Consider the following 6,561-nt stretch of genomic DNA (forward strand, 5'->3'; position numbering starts at 1 on the left):
ATCCCAGGGACGGGGGAGCCTGGTGGGCTTCCGTCTATGGGGTCACACAGAGTCGGACACGACTGAAGTGACTTAGCAGCAGCAGCAGCAGCAGCAGCAGCCCCATTAAAATATTACATATGAAACTCATAATATATCATGATCATATGCACATGATATGCTAGACTTATGATTCATTTCCAATCTAAGTATTATTTTAAGAATTTAATTAACACTTCCAGTTGCTGCAACCTCAACCAAACGTAGTTTCTTCATTTTGAAATGTCCCCAGAAGTTTATCTAATTCATCATTACTCTTGATAGAACACAAATTATGTGAAAGTCTTGATTATAACAACATAATTAGTAATTTACTTAAATGAGGCAAGAAAATTAACTTTTATGGAGTAAATATAATTTATGAATTTTTTATGAGTTCATTTTATTACTTATCCAAATAATAAGTTCATGGAAAAAACACCCAGCCAAAAACAAAAATAGTTATGAATAAATCCATTATCTTGAAATATCACCATAACTTTACACACTTTGTAATGTTGCTGTCATATAAAGATATTTTTCAAGAAAAGGGGATAGTATATGTGTTATTTAGCATTCTGTTAGCTGGGTGAATAACATGTCAATATTTGGACATAGAGACATATAGATGAGCCTCCATTTGTATTCTTGCAGCAAATATTATAATTGGGCCTGGTGGGATTTCCCTGGAGGTCCAGTGGCTAAGACTCCATGCTCCCAATGCAGGGCACCTGGGTTCGATCCCTGGTCAGGAAACTAAATCCCAGATGCCACAACTAAAGATCCCACATGCTGCAACAAAAATCTAAGACCCTGAGGGCTGCAACTAAGACTCAGCATGACCAAATAAATATATTTTTTTAAATAAAAAAGAATTGGGCCTAATGAGGTCAGCGACAGTTGAGGCTAGAGGGCTTGAAGGGCCGTCTGCCCAGATGTTGGTGTTTCCCACATGGGAATGGTGGCAGGGCTGACGTGGAGATAAGAGGAATCTGGAAAGGAAAGTGATGGGGGCGGTAATGTCCCGGAGGTGGTCAATATGAGGAGGGCGGGTAGAAAACTCCAATGATGTGAGCCTCCGTGGAGCTCCCGAGGGGCAGGGGAGGGAATGGAACGGGACGAGGAGCACACCAACACCACTTGCCCGTCAAGGAGCCCAAGTGACGAGAAATGTGTCCCTTTGGGAGGTCACAGGGTGGCTGCTCTTGGAGGAGAGCTAGGTCTGGGTTAAGGCTGAGTCGTGCAGGGAATAACTGAAGAAAAACTACATGAGAAAATCTGCTGATCAGGGAGCAAGTGTTCCCTGGAAGGCACGGTGAAAGATTGTGTCAGGGGAGAAGATTACAGAGAATTTTGAAGATGAGAATTAGAAGTTTATTAAACATTATCGCCTACACTTATGGGGGGGAAATGTCATTGAAAGGTCTAGTGCATCCAATCCCTATGGCGTTCTTAGAGGAAGGGGACGCCTGGGTCCAACATCATTCAGCTGTGGCCTGGAAGTAAGGGTCTTCCTGGGACTGAAATTCAGGGCTCCCCCACCCCTTCTCCTCCCCCTCCTGCCACCTCAGCCAGCACTGGCAGGTGCCACAGGCATAAACGTGGTTGGCAGCAAGCAGCACGAAACACCTGGTTCTTCATGGCCAATCAATCCAAGCAATTGTCATCAGCATTCCAGGTGGTTGGACCAAGATGCTTCACGATCTTGGGGCCAGCACTCTCAGTGGATTAGCATTGGGCAGGGGCTCAGAGCCCTTTATAGGCCACACTGATCATCTGGTAGAAGCTGACATCCATCTTGTCATTTTTAAGGAGGGACAGACACCACGGGCCTCAGCTCCATCTGTTTTGCACACAGTCGGCACTTTCATACATCATACACCAAATTGCCTTTCATACTGTCAACCCAAACATCTCCAGCTTTGGCACAGTGGTGTCTCCTGTCAGCCAACTGGTCAGTTTGGGCAGCTCCCTTTCATATCTGGTCAACAGTTTATGTTTATGAAAATTGCAGGGGTTTTGCCTTATTGTTTTATAAAAATGAGTAGAAAATGGAATACTGGATGGACTGATGTGTGTGTGCTAAGTTGTGTGCAACTTTTTCAACCCTATGATCTGTAACCCTCCAGGCCCCTATGTCCATGGGATTTTTCAGGCAAGAATACTAGAGTGGGTTGCCATGCCCACCTCCAGGGAATCTTCCCGACCCAGGGATGGAACCCGCATCTCTGGCATCTCCTGTGTTAGCAGACGTATTCTTTACCACTGCCCCACCTGGGAAGTCAGATGGACTGATACCAGTGATTTTTAGAAAGCTGTAAAGTTAACCCCATTTTAGACACAGATGGAAACCATTAGGAGCACCACAGGAAGTCTAATCTCCTCTGGCCAGTCGCTGGACTTCAGCCAGTGACTCACATGTCTAATTGCAAAATAAAAGAACAAAATGAAATTCAAAAGGCAACAAAACATCAGCAAGGAGGGTTAAAAAGGACAACTGTGATTGAGGATTTTAAGTGTTTTTCAGCTTTCTGAGGATAGAACAGTCGTTTATTACCACATGGATCCATCGTTCATCTTCACATATACAGTTGTCCCAACATCTTGAGGAATTCTTTTGTAGGGAAGCGGAGGCTGCCTGTGCCGTCAGCAGAGATTCAAAATGGAAACCTCTCTCCAATCCTTAGGCATCACACAGGAAGCTTGACAGGAGAGATAGGCAGCCTGGTCTGACAGAACAGGAGAGTTTGGGTCAGGGAGATAATCCCACCTTGCTGCTGCTGCTGCTGCGTCACTTCAGTCATGTCCAACAACTCTGTGCGACACAATAGATGGCAGCCCACCAGACTCCCCTGTCCCTGGGATTCTCCAGGAAAGAATACTGGAGTGGGTCGCCATTTCCTTCTCCAATGCATGCATGCAAGCTAAGTCACTTCAGTCATGTCCGACTCTTGTGTGACCCCATGGACAGCAGCCCACCAGGCTCCCCTGTCCCTGGGATTCTCCAGGCAAGAATACTGGAGTGGGTTGCCATTTCCTTCTCCAAATCCCACCTTAGAGGGAGCATTTCCTGAGGTTCTGAGGACCAGTCCCATTCTCTCTGATACCGTCTTCCCAAGGCAGAGCTTTAATATTCCCCAGAAGCGACCAGGGCAGCTTGGCCCGGCTCATAGCCGAATGCACCTCTCTTTCATCCTCCAGTCAGCTTGCCTCCTCCTCTAAACAGTCCTCTCTCTAGCTGCTCTTTTCCATCCCTTTCCCCTACCTCACTGCATCTTATCTTGCCAGCCCCACCTACAAGCAAAGCTAAAGCTTAGTCCTCAGGAATGCAGAGATGGCAGACATCTGGTGGAAAGTCATGAAGCAATGATTTGCAGCTAGAGTCCTTTGATCATAGTTTTGCAGACCTGGGATGGGCTCAGCCAAACCTGCCTAGAGTGTGGCCACGCTGGTTTCAGGCAAGGACAGTTGGTAGCCTAACCAACAGTCACTCCCTGTCCCCACAGGTCTACTAGGTGGCTAGCAGGCAACAGATAGCCCTGGGTGCTACAGAATGAGTTTTGATTTGCTCAAACCCATTATAGTGGTTCCTTAGGAACAGTGGTTGACTTAGGAATGGCCCTGGGCTGCAATCCTGGCCAAGGAGTCATGTTTAATCTACTGGAGGCTCAAGATGCCAGGAAGGCATGTCCTTTTCTAGGGATGTGGGAAAGCTTGAAGATACAGCACCGGATACACAACTACAGGTCTGAGGTCAGAAGCCAACATGCTGATTAGAAGAGCAGGAAGATGGAATGAGCCTGAGTGTTCCGAAAGTAAATTAACTAAGCCTGGAACTGCCTCAACTCCATAGTTCCTATCACAAGCGATTTTAAGTCCCTTTGAAATTTGAGCTGTTTTTTGGTTGGATCCACCATCACATTTGGGTGAAATCACCCTGATACAACAGCCCATTAGCATATGGTGGCCCTTGCCATTGATGGGGTATTAGGTCCAAATCTGCGCCAAACTCGGGGTGCCCTGGGAACTTTAGTCCCATCACCAGCACCCCAGACCTGTGGGTAAAAATGCAAGTGAACAACTGGGAAACTATATAATAAACTTTCCATAGGCCGGAGAAGTGTCAAAGCACTTTACAATCAAATCTAATTGAAAACAACAGCTCTTTAATCTAAATTTACAACATAATCAGCCTTCTGGTTACCTAATTATAATTAAATTAGATTGGCAGTGTATTTCATAGATGCTAATTAAAAGCACCGAAAGAAAACGCTGCGTTTTGAAACTACTGCGTCTCTTCATTCCCTATGAGAGCCAAGTGTGGAAAGAGAGCTCCCTGAGCTGTAAATCTGGAGACCTGGACTCTAATCCTGCCTCTGCTCAAACTGGCTGTGTGACTTTAGGTCAGCCCCTGAGCCCCTCTGCGTCTCCTTGTCTGTTGCATTCCAATCAAACACAGTGCAATCTTTGATTCATTTTGCCTGTTCTTGAACATGATATAACTGAAATCAGATGCCACACAATTTCCTGTGTGTCTAGTAAGACACTTAACAACAATTTTTAGGGTGTTTTATTGCCAAAGAAATGACAAGCCCCAACTAGCAAAGATTTTGACTGTTGAAGCATTGAGCCATCCTCTCGGCCCCGAGATTGCCCAGGCAGGAAGTTGGCTTATGCAAGCTGGACAGCCTCTAAGTAGAGCAAACTCCCCGACATTCACTTCAGATGTGGCCCACGAGATAGTGATCAAGGAGACATCTCCCAGAGGGTGGAGTCAGCCATAGAGAACGATGGACCAGGGAGCTCCTCTCAGAAATCAGAATAGGCTGTATTGAAGGGACTAGTCCATTCAAGGGAGAAGGCAATGGCAAGCCACTCCAGTACTCTTGCCTAGAAAATCCCATGGATGGAGGAGCCTTGTGGGCTGCAGTCCATGGGGTCACTAAGTCGGACACGACTGAGCGACCTCACTTTCACTTTTCACTTTCACGCATTGGAGAAGGAAATGGCAACCCACTCCAGTGTTCTTGCCTGGAGAATCCCAGGGACGGAGGAGCCTGGTGGGCTGCCGTCTATGGGGTCGCACAGAGTCGGACACAACTGAAGCGACTTCGCAGCAGCAGCAGCAGCAGTCCATTCAAGAGCCCACCTCCTCAGTGTGTGCCTGGCAGAGCTCATCATTGCTGGGGGCCAGGAGCTGCTCTGTCTGCCAGCCTTCCCCTTTCTGAATACAGGCTGGTACTGCAGTCATGCTGTGTCTGCCTCTACTTCCATGTATAGGGTGTGAGCTGAGGGAATTGAGATAACTTGCCCTTTTAGTTTATATGTCGTTAATGCGAGAGAAGCCACTTTCAAACTCAAGGGCGATCCAGTATGTTCTTAGGGAAGGAAGAAGAAAAGTGTGCACAGATGTTTAGCTGGTCACCAAGGCTATGTGACCTCCTTCTGGACTGGGGAGTGGTCACTGGGGAGCAGCAGCTGCCCTGCCAAGGATAATGTTTGCCAGCCCCTTTCATGCATTTTTTTTCAATTGGAGTGAAATTCACATAGCATGCAATTAACTGTTTTAAAATGGACCATTCAACAGGAGCTAGTCCTTTCACAATGTTGTGCAGCCAACCCCTATAAAAAGTTCCAAACCATTTTCATCACCTCAAAAGGAGAATTACACCCCATTCCTCCTTTTTTCTGGCTCCTGGCAACCACCACTCTGCTTTCTGTCTCTATGTGCATGCGGGCTAAGTTGCTTCTGTTAGATTCGACTCTTTAAGATCCCATGGACTGTAGCCTGCCAGGTTCCTCTGTCCATGGGATTCTCCAGGCAAGAGTACTAGAGTGGGTTGCCGTGCCCTCCTCCAGGGGATCTTCCCGACCCAGGGGTCGAACCCGCTTCTCCTGTGGCTCCTGCACTGCAGGCGGGTTCTTTACCGCTGAGCCACCGGGGAAGCCCTTCTGTGTACAGACTTACCCATTCTGGGTATTTCTTACAGGAGGAGACACGCACTGTGTGGCCTTCTGTGCTTCACTGTGTATAATGTTTTCCAGGTCCATGCATGTGGTAGCCTATGTCAGTGCTCCGTTCCCGTTTCTGACTGGACACTATTTTTCTGTGTGGATTCACCACAAGTTGGGTTAGTCATTTGTTTGTTTCAGTTGCTTTTTTAATCTTTCGGGCAGTATAGTCGATTTACAATCTTGTGTTCATTTCAGGTATACATCAAAGTGAATCAGTTATACGTATACATATATCCACTCTTTTTCTTTGGATTTTTTTCCCATATAGGCCAATACGGAGTACTGAGTAGAGTTCACCATGCTATATACAGCAGGTTCTTATTAGTTATGTATCTTATATATATATATATGTATTTTTTAATATATATATATGGTAGTATGTACATGTCAGTCCCGATCTCCCAATTTATCCCTCCCCGCACTTATCCCCTGGTAACTATAAGTTTGTTTTCTGTATCTGTGCCTATTTCTAATACAAATTGCTTATCCATGCATCTGTTGATGAGCATTCCTGGAGAAGAAAATGGC

Source organism: Moschus berezovskii, chromosome 12 (assembly GCF_049115385.1).
Source record: "Moschus berezovskii isolate FMDL1 chromosome 12, NW_MosBer_1.0, whole genome shotgun sequence".
Classification (NCBI taxonomy): domain Eukaryota; kingdom Metazoa; phylum Chordata; class Mammalia; order Artiodactyla; family Moschidae; genus Moschus; species Moschus berezovskii.